The 15,246-nt window shown below is 48.2% G+C and overlaps 1 protein-coding gene across 11 annotated transcripts in view; it reads left to right on the top strand.

Annotated features, from left to right (window-relative positions):
- The first annotated feature begins 8,411 nt into the window (after positions 1-8,411).
- Positions 8,412-15,246, top strand: part of TRERF1 (transcriptional regulating factor 1) — a 202,133-nt gene continuing 195,298 nt past the window's right edge. For 3 of the 11 annotated variants that reach the window (XM_044250837.1, XM_044250854.1, XM_044250803.1), the window contains exons 1-2: positions 8,763-8,955; positions 9,378-9,459. The gene's annotated coding sequence lies outside the window, so the exon portion shown is untranslated. The other 8 variants (XM_044250905.1, XM_044250896.1, XM_044250870.1 and 5 more) reach the window with 5 other exon arrangements.

Below are 15,246 nucleotides of genomic sequence, written 5' to 3'. Positions count from 1 at the left end.
AGCGCGCGTGCGCACAAGTAGACAGAGAGGCAGGCAGTGGGAGAGGGAGAAGCAGGCTCTCTGCTGAGCAGAGAGCCCGATGCAGGGCTCGAACTCAGAACCCTGGGATCATGATCTGAACCGGAGGCAGACACTTAACTGACTGAGCCACCCAGGTGCCCCAAGGGGCCTGGAATGTTTCTCAAATTTTTTGAAATTTCAGGTTTATCTCTTTGCTAATGACAGTTCCTTCCACCACGCAACCCAATTTTTGGAAAATTCTTAAAATGTCTTGATTTTCCTTTGAAAGTGTATAAAAACCTGTGCATAATACACACCAAATGACTATCCTTTAAAAATCATTACAATTTGGGGCTCAGTCAGTTAAACCTCCGACTCTTGATTTTGTTTCAGGTCATGTTCTCAGGTTGTGGGATTGAGCCTGGGGCATGGAACCCAGTGTTGCATGGAGTTTGGTGCCCAGTCTGCTTAGGATACTCTCCCACTCCCTCTGTCCCTCCCTCGCTTGTGTGTACACATGCTCTTTCTCTCAAATAAATAAATAAGTCTTTTTAAAAAATCATCACAACTTAAAGTCCTTTACTGAAGTTCATTGTTTGTGGTATTTCCATTTTGTTTACTCTTAACGCTGATCCTGAAGATTTCAGGAAAAGTCCTGAGCTGGATATTTTCTGCCATTTCCAGATTCACTCTTATCTTTTTCCATTGTACCCCAAGCTAATACTCACTGATTTCATCAGTGGGCTCCCAGACCCTCTGGTTTCCTGTAGGGTTCAACCAATGGGAAGCACATGCAAGAGACCAGAGGGGAGGAGTGGAGAGAAACTTGGGTATCTACTCACCTGCATCCCTCTGTACAGTGTATGGGGTGACTATTGTTCTTCTTCTACCAAAGGCCACTGCGTCTCTGGTGTGACTTTGTCCTATAGCTATGGCGATAGTCACAACTTCAGTAACAGCCCTCTCTCCACACCAGATACTTCCTTTGTTTGCCCTTTCTGTCTTAGGGAGGGTTAAAGGCTCTACACTACTTTGATCTTCAGATACTATACTTCTTGCTGGTTTCCCTTAACCCTGCCCGCAGGACTGGCTACATTATTTGTGAGACCCAGTACAAAATGAAAACGCAGGACACTTTGTTAAAAAATTACTGAGAATTTTGAGATGGTAACCACAAGGCACTACGCTCAGTGCAAGACCCTTCTAAGCAGGGTTTTTGTGTGATCACATCCATGAAGTCTGCCCTTCCTGCATATGATTACAGCTAGTGCTTACTTTAAATACTTGTCAGTCACTTGTTGAGCGGGCTAGCTGGTTCCTGCCAGGATCCTTTCTTTCTTTCTTTCTTTCTTTTTTAAAGATTTTATTTATTTATTTGATACACAGAGAGAGATCACAAGTAGGCAGAGAGAGAGAGGGGGAAGCAGGCTCCCTGCTGAGCAGAGAGCCTGATGCGGGGCTCAATCCCAGGACCCTGAGATCATGACCTGAGCTGAAGGCAGAGGCTTAACCCACTGAGCCACCCAGGCGCCCCACGTCAGGATCCTTTCTAATGCAACTTCTCATAGGTCCTCTCTCCCACTTAAAAAAATTGGGGTTCTATTGGGGGTTCTGGGAAAGTAGGTGTTATCGATACTTACATTTAAATTGCACAGGGATGCAATTTAAAACTTTTTTTTTAAAGATTTTATTTATTTATTTGACAGACAGAGATCACAAGTAGGCAGAGAGGCAGATGGAGAGAGAGGAGGAAGCGGGCTCCCTGCTGAGCAGAGAGCCCAATGAGGGGCTCGATCCCAGGACCCTGGGATCATGACCTGAGCCGAAGGCAGAGGCTTTAACCCACTGAGCCACCCAGGCGCCCCACAATTTAAAACTTTTTAATAGATTTGCATCCTAACTAGGAAATTCAGTTAATCTCGTGCTCGCCCTCACAGTGAACAAAGCCACTCATATGGGAACCATTGTGGGCCACCGCAGCCCTTGAGCACCCCCCACCATGTACTAATACCATAGCTGAAATGTGTGACTCCCAAGTGTGCCTTCTGGACAGGGGTGGGAATTTTTAGCAGTGATTTCCACCAGTTAGCCCCTTTTTATTTTTTATATTGGATATGGAATTTACTAAATATCCTAGCTTTTCTCTTTCTCTCTTTCTCTCTCTCTCTCTTTTTTTTTTTCCCTCTTGGAAATATGACTGAAACTGAGAACATTCTCAAAGCCTGGAACCTATTTTCTCCTTCTGGCTAGAAACTTGGCCAAGATAGCAATCTCTTAGTATTACCGCAAACACCAGTTAGGCCTCCTGTCTTGAGTAAGGTCTTCTCTGTCAACACCATCCCTAACAGACTTGGCAGTTGACGTGACTTATGCTATCTTACTGGTTTTAAAGGTTTTAAAGTGGGAGCCCCGTCAGCCCTTCCTTGCCATGATTTTTTGCTTTCATTGCTTTGGTTGTTCCAGATTTAAGGAGAAAGAAATGAGAGCTTCAGTAACAGTCCATCACCATACTGTTTCTTTGCTCTAACGTGCCATCACCACTGAGCCTCCTTCAACAGCGGCATTAGTGACATCCTTCCATCCATCACCCATCCCTAAAGCACACAGTCCACTTCTTCCATGGTCCCTTGACTTGCTCGTGTTGTCTGTCAGAGCCTTCACTCCACAGCCTCAGATAATACAGGAAGCAAGGTGATATAGGCTTCTCCCCTATTTTTTCGTACATCCTCTTCTTCCAGGTTTTAGAAAGTTCGCAAGAGCTAACTTTAATATAAAGGAATGTATTATACAGAAGGGTTCCTTTCTTTAAAGAGTTGCCAAATATATTGTCTCATCTTTTCTCTGAAATGCAAATTTTCTCTCAAAGAAGACAAACATTTATTTTAAAATGGGTCGCATGTAAAAATAATTCCAGCTGTTTGAATCCAGAGCATTAAAAAAAAAATTACTCCTAGAATAATAAACAAATGCTTGCCGGTCCTAAAAAATCTTATTTAGTTATGAGTTGGATACATTTTCATTTCTATTCAGCTCTGATCTGTTCTTGAGATAAGCAAATAACCAGAGTGGCCTCAGAAATGATGCTTTTCTTGTGGAAGGCCAACAGTATTCCTTAGACTTCCAGTCTGGACAACAGAAGTGTTGGGAGAAGTCTTGCACCCAAACTGCAAACAAGGGAACTCAGGGCCCTCTGGACTGGGTAACAGCATTGGTAGAATTGAGAATTTTGCCCAGTGCATCTGATTGATTCCTAATCCATTCGGTTTTGAAGTGGCTCCGTGCAGAGGTACATTTTAGGGGAAAATCCACCCCCAATTTTAATTTGTCTGTGCCTCTGTGCCCCATTCGTCCTGCCATTTACCTGCCTGTACATTGACCTCTCTATGGTTGAATGGGTCCTTAACAATTACCTGTTCACCTCGCTTTCTGCAGCGTTCATTCTTTCCCATCTTCCCACCCCCACCAGCTGCTTAGCTGCCAACGGCGGCTAAGACCTGTCCTGAATGTCTCCCGGGAACAAAACTGCCATTTTTGCATGTAAGTACTGTAAGCTAGTACTGTATTTCAATAATTTAGAAAATTTTATGATTATTAACAATTCATAGTAATTGAATGATCATTTAAAATTTTAATGTTTTAGAATATAATAATTTTACTATTAAATTTATTTCAAATTGACCTGAAATATTTCAACTATTCAACAGAAGTAGGGAAACCAGTATAATAAATAGCTTCAGCAATTATCCATATTTTGCTAATCTCGTTTTATTTGTCTCCTGTTTTTTGGAGGAGGAGGCTAGAGTACTTGAAAATAAGTCCTAGACATACTTTCACCCCAAATCTTTCATTATGCATCTCTAATAGATAAGAACTGAAGAAACAACTTAACCACAATGCCATTATCACACCTATAATAGCTATATCTATCACATATCTATGATATCTATATATATCACATTAATATAATCTCTAACATTTCCATCAAGTCCACATTTTATTTCCCTGTCTCAAAAATCTCTCTTTAACGATTGGCTTATTCAAATCAGAACCACACAAGATTTAAACACTGCATTTGGTTTGCTAGGCATTTTGGAAGCCATTATTTACATGCATTTGATCTTCACACTAACCCCACGAAAATTGTAGATTCCTGGTTCACAGGCGGGCAGCGAACCGGGGCCCAGAGAGCTGAAGAAACCTCCTCAAGGTCTCATTGCTGTGAGAGCCAGAGCCAAATTTTGAATTGAGGTCTGACAAAGTCTGAAGACTCCATTCTACTCCTTCCCCTTCAGGCTACCAAAATTTTTTTTCCTGTGTTGCAGAGGCAAGAGGACTGCTGGTTAGGAGAGGGTTTGGGCTCAAGTTGGCTTGCAAATTGGAGTAAGTTATGTACTCTGATCCTCCACTTCTGTCTGCATCTGTAAAGTAAGGATAATGAGGATTTGGGGCTGATTAAATAGGATTAGGCATGTCTAGTACTTAGCACAGCGCTGGGCACATAGAAAGTACTCAATAAACCTTAGTGATTATTATTGGTGTAGAAAAGGAGAAAGAACCCGCAAAGTGTTTGCTTTTGTTGGTAGGTCAGGAAATGGTCATCACTAGTAATACAACCTGAAGGGGGTGGCTAGGGTGGGATTGGGTAGTGATTTCTGCCTGGATTCGAGAAGGGAGCTGTGGACATGAAGATATAAACAGGCATCCAAGGAGTTTTCTGAAGGCCTCAGCTGGAAAACAGTTAAACATGTCTTCTGAAGACTGACCTTGGTTGCTTCCACAGAGGGAAAATCGGTGGGTGTCAGATAGGGTGGGAGGGAGACTTCTCAATGTTTATTTGAATCCGGCGCCATGTGAGTGCATTTTTAAAAACCCCCTTATCGTGGGGGTACTGAGAATGGAAAGACTAGAATCTAATGATAAGAAAAATAGTCCCCTTACATTTTTTTTGCAGCCCTAGGAGGGTCTAGATCATACAAGGTGGGTTTTGCACCAGTATTAGGAGTATTTCAGCCTGACTCTGTTTATTTCCCAAGATTTATTTATTTATTTGAAAATGAGCAGGGGAAGGGCAGAGGGGGAAACATTCCCAGCTGAGCAGGGAGACAGCCATTGATGGTCATTGTTCACAGGACTCTAGAATCATGACATGAGTCCAGGGCAGACCCTCAACCAACTGAGCCACCCAGGTGCCCCAAGCTTGACTCTAATTTCAAAGATCCAAGGTGATATTTTAATCTCAGGTGTCCTCCCTCTGACACTCATTCTAAGGGTCCAGAACCACAGCTCACAGAATGGGGGTCATCCACCCTGTGGATTGTCTCCAAGCACATGCACTGTTGAGGGTTGAATTTACTGGCTAAATAACATATTTGTGTGTTATCTGTGCATTTATCAGGGCTTTTGAGTTCTTTGGGCCAGAACACTTTTGATGGTTAAGTCAGTTGTAGTCTCTGAGGACCTGATTTTCTAGGGTCCTTGGGACCCTTCCCCTTGGGAAGGGGGGAGGCACCTAACTCCCTCTCACAAATAATCAAGAATTTTTCTAGACACTTTTCTAAGGCCTTTACGTATATTAATTCATTCAACCTCACAACACTACACTGTAGATACCACGATTCCAATTTTATAGGCAAAGCAACTGAATCAAGTTGCTTCAAGGTCAGAGCTTGCTGGACTAAGCAATAGGCAATACTACTTCTCTGTTGTTAGCAGCCCAAGGATGCAGGGGGTCTTTGAAGGTGACTCAAGCCTGACTGATTGCGTAGCAGCGATACCTTGGGTCCCAAATCCTTCTTTTTTCCATCTTCTTGTTTAGGAGCCGGAAAGACCGGAGTGTGAATTTCTGCATTGACCCTGGGCCATTTATCTACTCAGTCTTTGCTTTAGGTTCCTTATCTTTCTGCCCCAAGGAGGAGTTTCAGATGGAAAGACCTCTCCTTGCCTTCCATGTACGGGTGTGTGCTGAGGGTGGGACGTGGAAGTGTTGCTTCTACCAGGTCTCTAAAGGTGACTGGGTATTTGGAGGTTTTTCCTGGCTAACTCCCTTCCAGGAGGTCAGGCCCCAGGCAGTGATGGCGCTCAAGCTTTGCTATTCTTCCCCCGCTGGGAAAAGGGCCGTTACTGGGGCCAGCTCCAGGAGGAGCTGGATGGAGGGAGAGGGAGGGGTGTCCTAGGGAGGGTCTTTCTCCCCCGAGGGTGTTAGAGATGAGATTGTATGCTCAGGAAGGCTTCTTGGAGGTAGCGACGACGGTAGAGCCCAATCCTAAAGGTCTAGCGGGAGTTAGTAATAAGAGGGTTAGAGATCTCCCCTCCGCCCCCCGCCCCATGCAGAACAAAGAAGCACCACCCGCCTTAGAGTGTGGGAGGGGAGGAGCTGCAAGAGTGGGGAGGTCCGTAGCGGCGAAATCACGCAGGGGTTTCAGCGCTTGCCTTTATTCTAAGAGCAATTGGGAGGGTTTTGAAGGAGTGTGGCGGAGAGTTTTAGAGACTCCTCTGGCCGCTAGGGAAGAATGGGTGGGAGGGGGACAGGAGGCTATCACAGAAAGCAGTCCGACTGAAAGAGACTGAGGACCAAAGAAGGGAGGGGGGCGGCAACCGAGCATCTGAAGCCTTTCTCAGTCCCCGAGACACTGTGCGCTGTCCCTCAGCTTTCTTTGCTTCTATGGAAGGACCTCATAAAGGGCTGGGCACTGGCCAAACACTAACTGAGCGAAAATAGCCAGAGCCACCCTCTTTTTTCGGGGGCTCTCTGGCCCAGGCGCCCCAGAATTGGTAGGGTCAGGCGGGAGAACTTACCACTGCTGAAGAAGAACCGTTACCCCTCAAAATACACACAAACCTCGGCCGCTTTTGGCAGCAGCCTTCTCCGCCCATGACCTCATGCTTTAAGCTCCCATATAGCCTTCCCCCGCCCAGTCCCCACCCAGCGCCCGAGTGGGGGTGGGGTGGGGGACAGCAGTGAAGGTCTGGGTAGGGGAGCACCTCATTTATCCCGCGCGAGATCTCGGGGAAGGGACGCAACGATTTCCCCTCACTGGGGGGAAAAAAAAAAAAAAAGCATGGCTTAACTTTCCCTTGAGCAAAAACTACTCGCTGTCTTATGGGCCCTTCCTGAGATCGACGCCTCGGACCCGGCTCGAGGGGGTCTGTCTAGCCTGGCCACCTTTGGTTTCCCATTCCCTCTGACCGGGAGAGAAGCCTGGAAATGCCGGGGTCCCGCGCTGGACCGACCGGCGGCCGCGCCTTTGCGGGGCCCCGGGGGCCCTCCTGCCCTCGCCCCACTGGCGCCGCCGAGGTTTGAACCCTCGGCTCGCCTTTCAGCCCGCGCCCTGCCCCCTGCTCGCAGCTGCTCTCGGTTTGGGTGCAGCGGTTTCCCCCGCAGCGGAGGAGGAGGAGACAGCGCGAGGAGCGACTCGGGGCTCGGGTTTCCGCACCAATGCCGAGCAGCCCCGGGCGGCCCCCGGCGGCCGTCCCTCCTCCCCGGCACCACGTTCCACAGTCATGGCGCGCGAGGAGGGGCGAGCGCGCGCAGCCGCCGCCCCCCCGCCCACTCCCCTCCCCTCCCGGCCCCGGCTCCTCTCCTAGGCAACCTCCCTCCCCGGCCTGCAGCGCCACGGAGATGGAGACCCCTCCCCAGAGAGCTGCGTTCCCAGCGCCGGCTGCAGCACCCCCTCCCCGCCCCCATTGGGGCGGAGGGATGGAGCCGCGCGCTTCGCGAACCTCCAGCCCCTTCCCAGGAGCCCCAGCCCCTCTCCCAGCCCCGCCGAGCCTCGGTGCAGCGGGGGTAGGCACAGGCCATCTCTCCGCACTCCACCTAGACCCTGGCGTCTTTGCAACCCCTTAAAAATAAAAAATAAATACCCCTCCACCCCCAGTCGTTCAACTGCAAAGCGCGTTACAATAACCGGGACGGCTACGCAGGAAGCAATCCTGCACTGGTCCGGGTCTAAGGCGGCAGCTTCCCGGCCACGCCGCCTTCTCCCGGGCCTCGATTTTCCGGTCACGCCGGAGAGTCCGCCACACCCCGGGGCTGACAGGTCCCGCACGGGGCCGCAACTCGGTCCGCGTCCCCCGCCCCATCCTCGTCCAGAGTCTCGCCAGCCTACAAAAGGTGCAACTTCACGCACATGCAGAGCACACAAATAAGGTCGGCAGCGCATCGCCGGGGAGGCTGCTAACAATGCGCTAGGCTGCCCGCGCCCGCCCGAGCGCGTCGCCCGGGGGGACAGGGGGCGCGGGTGGGGGCCGCGGCGGAGGACCCGCCGGCCGTGGCGCTGGACACCTTACTTCCTGCTTCCCCGCCCGCCGCCAGACCCAGCTCTGCGGAGGGATATCTCTCCCCTCCTCTGTCCCTCTCTCCCTTCCCCCGCCCTCCCCTTTTTTGCTTCTGCTCTCCCCCCCACCCCGCCTTTCTCCTTTTGCAAGAAAATAATTTGACAGTCGATTTGCTGACAGGGGAGGAATTTGCATCCTGGATTAAAAAAAAAAAAAGGCCGAGAGGAGCTTGGGAACGGTTGCTAGGGGTGGGTAATGGGTGAAAAAAGGGGGGCGCCGGGGAGCGGATAAGGAGGGTTAAGGGAGGGGGCGAGGGTGGGGAGCAATGCAAAAGGTAAGGCCAGGTTACCGCGGCTCGGCCCCGAGTGGGCTGCGGCCGGGGGAGGGGCGAGAGATACATATGTATTTCTGTCTCCCTAGCACACCCCCTTCCCTCTAAGCGATGGCTGAGAGGCGGTGCATGCAGATGGGGAGTAAGTTTCCTGAAGGGGAGGGTGGATGCACGCGCGCGGCCCCGCGCTGCAAATTTCCACCGGGGAGGGAGAGTGGCTGGATGCGGAGAGTTTGGAGTTGCTTGCCGCGGAGGGCAGGAAGGGGAGCAGGGCCGGGAAAGGGGGCTGGCGGGCGCTATATCTGGGAGTAAGTTTCCAGGATCAGGAGAGCCTGCACGCTTGCACGCTAGTAAGTTTCTGGTTGGGGAGGGCGCGTGGGGAGGAGGAGAGGGAGGGGTGCATGTATATAGAAGGGGGGAGGGGGGAGCAGATTTCCTGCGGGGAGGCTGAATGCATATGGAGAGTAGATTTCCTGAAGGGAGGGTGGAGGCGTAGACGGACCGAGTAAGTTTCTTGCTGGGGTGGTGGCGGAGGTGGTGGGTTGGTGCTTTGGGAACCCGGAGCTTCCTCCCCGGGGTGGGGGCGCATGCTGTTGGGGGTGGGGTGGGGGCGGCGCAGGGCCCTGTTCCCTGCTGGGGAAGGGGCTTGCATCTGGGGAGTATGTTTCCTGGCGGAGCGATATTTGTTTACAGGCTGAGGGCAGTACTGTAAGTGAGTAGCGCTTCGAGAAGGCGGCTCTGACATAAATTAATATTGAAATTACTCCATCAGCTCTGCTCGCCCCCCATCTCACCCCCCAAGCGGAGTCTGGTCTTGTCGGATTGCCCATGCACTTGTTGCAGAAACAGCCAAGGTAGGCAAGAAGCTTATTAAGTTTCATTTAAAAAAAAAATTAGTTGGGGGATGCTCCGTGAGAAGACGGGGGAGGGGAAGGGAAAAGTCCCCCCCCCCACTTCTGTACTTTCAGTCTGTTAGCGGGCCTTCTTTCTGCTTCCCTTCTTCCCTCGTCCCTCTGCAGGCTGTCCAGCATCCCAGCAAAGGGGGAGGGCCACGGTGGGCGCTATAATTGGCAGCCCCGGCTTAAAGGGTGGTGGTGGTGGGGCTTGCAATTGAAGCTTGTGATGTTATAAAGCCTTCATTCTTCCAGCCAAGAAACCGCAGGACCCTAGGGATGTGCCTTTGGGGGTTTTTGACATGATGCATATGTGTATGGATATGTGCCTGTAAGGCTCTTTGGGGGCTGGGTACTCCCCCAAGTTACGGCGGCCACCCAGATAAGAGAAATGTGTAAGGGGGTAAGCCTGCCCCCTTCACTCCCTAACTTCAGTTTAGGAGACTGGGAAGTTAACTGCTGGTGGGCTGAAGAAATAGACATTTAAGAATAACACAAAACCACCCATTCACTGGCGGAGGCTGAGAGCACCTGGCGGGCAGCCTCTGGCCAGCACTGGGCTGGAGCATGTGCGCCTGCCATCCTTAGGTTAAAGAAAATGACTTCTGGTTCCTCCGAGTACCTTCAGCTGGTCTGTTACAGCCTGCTTTGTGGAAACTCTTCCCCAAGACGAGACGTGGCTTTGGCAAATGAAACGTTGAAGCCGGTGGCTCACAACGTGGCCTGGACTGTCTGGTGAAGTCCATGGAGGTGATGCTTGGGAATGAAGAAGCCAGGGATGACTGAAGAGTTCTTTAAAAAAAAAAAAAAAAAAAGCCTCCCCAAAGCCACCTGGGTTCCCCTTTTAGCAGGCCGTGGTGGAGAGCCTTAAGAGAGGAGTTTTAAGTTGTCCCAGTTGGTACCGACCTTCGGCATCATTTATGTTTCAAGAAAGCAATCTGGTGGTAGAAAATGTGATTTAGATGCCCACTGTCAGAATAATAAGCGGGACTCCAAGCTTAACCAGTTAACCAGCAGTCTTTGCTTCTACCAGCCTCTCTCTTCCTGGTCTTCAGCCTGCTGGTTTCTGCAAATGAGTTATAGGATTTGGCTATCAGGGACCCTGATGATACTGGGAGTTTTAACTTTGCCAGTATAATTTTAACTCCAGAGACTCAAACCCAGACGAGACGGAAACCCAGACGTATTTCTTAGGGTCAGGTAGTAACCTACATGTGTGGTTAACTAAAGTTGGTTAAGCTTTGTGCAATTCTGTGGATGAGCTCAATTCTAGGAGGGGAAAAAGTGGGTTTTAAAAAAAGATCTCTCTACGTGTTACTGATGGACGGTGCTTTTCTTCTTTCCTTCCTGTCATCAGATTTCCAGATTGAGAATTTGATTTTTGGCCAGTTGAGAGTTGAGTTCATTGGGAATTAAATATTATTGCCACTTATCAAATATTCCTAACTAGGCATTAGTTAAAAAAATTCACTATTATTTTTCCCTGCTGAGAATCTTAGTCTGGATGGTGTATATGCTGGGAGGGTAAACAAAATCTTTATATGTGTTTACCCCAGGGTAGTAGAATTATTTACGTGTCTATCCGAGAAGCCAAGAACAGTCTTTCAGGTTTTTTTTTTTCCTTATATTTATGAGATTTATTTTATTGTCTTGCTTTGGCCATTAATCAAGTCACAGTAGCTTTTTTTTTTTTCTCTTTTGCCGAGAATGTTCTTGTGGTAATAAAGGTTTGAAGGCCCATGAATCATAATTCATTCTTTTTAAAATATTGTGGTGATTGTCAGGATTTGATTTATAGGAATTGATACCGGGAGTGACACACCTCTTGGGGCCCCGCCCTTTTAGGCATGTCCATTTTCGCCAAAGGATTGTTGAGAAGCCAGCTTGACATCTTAAAAAAAGAGCATTTCCCTTCTGCTTTATGGGCATTGAGAATATTAATTTTGCAGGTTCCATGGTGAACATGGGTCTTTTCACAGCTTGGTAAGCCGGCTTCCACCTAGCAGGCATGTGTTAATATCACATAGCATTTATGTGAGCTTGCTGTGAAAACAGTTGTTCTATGAACTGTGTGAAAAGTATTCAGTTTTGCCTCCTTAACTGGCTTGGGCCTGTGGTTTTTGGTGAAGTAGGAGCTTTCGTAGTAAAAGGGGACTGCTGCTTATATAATAAAATGTGTGGTCACAAAGACAAAGCTTACTCAGAATATTCTTTTTCCTCTGATAGGTAGGTTGGTCATAATAATCAAACGCATTGATTTTTTCTTTTTTTTTGAAAGTTTAAGGGTTCTCCATCAAGTCTACTAATCAGAAAGTGTTACCATTGTCTTGCATTGGAGAATCGGCTCAGTTCACAGTATTTGTAAAGTGACAAAGAACTTTTAAGGTGATTTGATTCTCAAAGCAGGGAGTAAATGTCACCTAGGAGAAAAGTTGGGAAGGTACCAGTTTTTAGCCACTTCTGGGTCTTGGGGTTTTTTTTTAATCTTAATAATACGTATTTGACCCATGAGTTTCTCCCATTTCTGAAATTCTGTGACTTGGGTCTTGTGGAGAGAGGTCTCAGGAGGTCTCGACAGGCTCTTCCTGGGCCAACGGCCAAATTGCTTCATGGACTAGGACGAGTTGATTAACTTCCGTTTTTGTCTTCTCCTGGAGAGAGTGGATTTGTACCTTGGCATTCCAAAAAGGACTCTTGAGTAGCTAGCCGGTAATCTTGACCATCGAATACAAAGAAATACTTAACGAAAGCCTGCCACTATCTTGGGAAAAAAAAGTAGATGGTTGTTTCCCAATTATATGTGCTAATAGAGCTTGGGGGGCACATAACCCCAGGCACCCAAAATAATTTCAGTTAATCTTGAAAGTTTCCCCTCCAGCCAGCTGGCTTACCTGTCTAATTATGCTTGGTCAAGTCTAAGGTTAATTGAGCTGTTATTCCCACGCCGCAGGAGGACGTAGTCTTGGGGGAGGAGGCTGAGTGTGGCTTTACCCACTTTCTGTGGAGAATTCACATACAGGTAATTGGGATTTGGTCATATGTTTGTGATAGAGTTCATAATAGTGATGTTGTATTCTTGTCATTTCTGGGATATCCTGTATTTCACCTTGGGCATCTTTTGGGGGGAAAGCTCTAGATGTTTTTATTGACTTTGAACATTGACATAAAAAGTGAGGATTCAGACAAGTGGCTCAGACCCCAGCCAGTACGAATGGATGTTGGTTGTTCTGCTCTAAAAGCAGTTGAATTCGGCTTATTTATGACCTCATAAAACAGTGTGATTTAGGGAGAAGGGAGGATTAGAATCAGCTGGGATCTTGTGGATTAATAATATTTCTGAATTTGCATGTTGGAGGGGAACCACAGAAATAAAGGGGAAAGTAAAACATAGTTGATTTCTTTTGTGGGGAGGAGACAGGAGTAGCTGGCGACCAAGTTATTGGCACTTGTCACCACGGGTACTGTGGCAGTTTAAGGAATAATACAGTCCTGGTAACACTACGTTTGATCCCATGGCTTCTTACTAAATCTTTTCTTCTGGGTTAAAGAAACTGCATAATAAAAAGACCGTGTGATATTTTCTAAGAATTTTAAAGTACTCATGGTATCTGCTTATTAAGGTCTTCTGTTTAATTTGCGTTTACTGAGCAAGAGGGTAGTTTTTGTGTTTTCCTGGTCAAAGACGACAAGCTGGGGATGGGTGGATATGCTGAGTTATTGGGCTGTCGGTGCAACCATACTAAACATTTTTGTTGTTGTTGTTAGAGAGAAAGGGGGGAAGAGAACCCAACCCGTGTGCCCTAATGGCAGTGATAACTCTGGGCTCCTAGAAGGTAACAATTATTTTCATGTCATAATTGGATCTACTTTATTCACTGGTATGTTCAGCAGCTACTTTACTGAGTGCCTACTATTCTAGGCACTGTCTTAAGGCTCTGGGACTATGATGATAATTAAAATACACATATTTTACTACCTCTCCCCTTATCCCCACCCCAGCCTCTAGCTTACCATTCAGAGGGGTGGTAGACACGTACAGAAATATATATTGCAAAAATGTGATAAATGATGAAACCACAGGGAACAGTGACCTGGCCTTACGCAGCTAGAGTAGCCTATAAAGGTGCTCTGAGGTTTGGAAGAGAGCACCAGGAGGAGAGCCTGTGTGGAAGGACTTTGGCTTGGGGGGTGCTGTATAAGAAGGGCACAGGCAGACAAGAGGGACAGAGAGAGGGTAGCATGAGGTGAATGTGCAGGACTTTGGAGGCCTCTGAAAAGGTTGGGTTTCATTTGAAGTGCAGTGAGAAACCACTGAAAGTTTCCAATGGGAAGTGACACTCCCAACTTCTGATAAAGGGGCTTGCAGTGGTGGAGGTGGGCAGGTGTGGAGTTGGAGAGCAGGTCTGGTAGAAGATGATGGGCAGTGGAGAGAACAGGTGCATGTGAGATGCACTTTGGAGGTATCAGGAAGTGCGTACCTTTGGAGGTATTTCTGTTTGGGTTTGATGGTAGCTGGTGAGAAAGAGTTGAGGATAGCTCTGAGGGTTCTGACTTGAGCATTTGGGTACATGGCTGGTGCTGTTTGCCCAGACGGGGAAGATTGGGAGAAGGAGGGGAGTGGAATCAAGCTATTTTTGTTTGGGTCCCGCTAAGTTTGAAGCGCTTGTTAGATAGACTCAAGGTGGAGAGGTCAGGAAGGCAGGCTGACAGCGGTGTCCAGCACCAGAGGAGTGGCCAGGCAAGAGATAAAAATGAGCCATTGGCCAGGGAACTGGTATTTAAATCTAGGAGACTGGATGGGATGCCCTAAGGAGCCTATAGAGAGGAGAGGTGCTGTGTGTGTGTGTGTGTGTGTGTGTGTTGGTGTGTTGGTGTGTTGGTGGGGAGGGGGTGGTGGTTGAATGTTTCCTGAGGTTGATAAGGCCAGAAAAGTCACCACTGGATTATTTGGCAAAATGGAAGCCACTGGGGACTTTCCAAAGAACAGCTTCCCTGGAATGCAATGGATGGGCTGGGGGCAAGATTGGAGGGGTTGGGGGGGGTCTAGGAGGTGGAACTGGTCACAGCATGTGTGGGCAACTTTATGGCAAAGTTTGTGCAAGAGAGGGCAGAGATACGGAGCGGGAGCAGGAAGGACCTGTGCAGAATGGAAGGGTGTTTTGGGTGCTGGTATTACCTTGGTGTATGGACAGGAAAGATCCTGGAGAGGGAGGAATTAATTGAGGAGAGCAGCTGGTGGGTAGGGTCAGCTGACTAAAGCCCTTGAGAGGGTTTCCAGAAGATGTGGCCTTTTCCTCAGGGGCAGGGGAGGGGGTGTGCGTGGGTGTGGAGGGCCTTCGGTCCTGGACCAAGGGAAAACCTGAGAAGACAAGTGCAGATGAGCAGAAGGTGGGGAAGCTGCTCCAGGCTGTGTCTGCACCCTCCTAGGGAAAGGGTTTGGGCTCAGAACCTGACACCAGCCAGAGACTTCTAAGGGTTAAGACTGCATCAGAAAATTGTACTGCATTTTTCTCAACATTTGACTGCATTACTGAGCAGTACAGAGGCGAGAGCAAATTCTTTTCGCTTGAGGAAGAGTGTTCAGTTAAAGTAATTTGGGCCTCACGTTAGATTTATTTGAATACTATCATTGAAAAAAAAAAATCTGTGATTTTCAGCCCTGTTCAAAAGTTGGTGGGCACCGTGGCATAGGTTGGAGGAAAAGGCTCCAAAAAAGAAAAGAAGAAAAAAAAAAAGAAGAGCCCTCTC

Source organism: Neovison vison, chromosome 1, assembly GCF_020171115.1.
Source record: "Neovison vison isolate M4711 chromosome 1, ASM_NN_V1, whole genome shotgun sequence".
Lineage (NCBI taxonomy): Eukaryota > Metazoa > Chordata > Mammalia > Carnivora > Mustelidae > Neogale > Neogale vison.
This window is presented reverse-complemented; position numbering and strand designations above follow the sequence as displayed.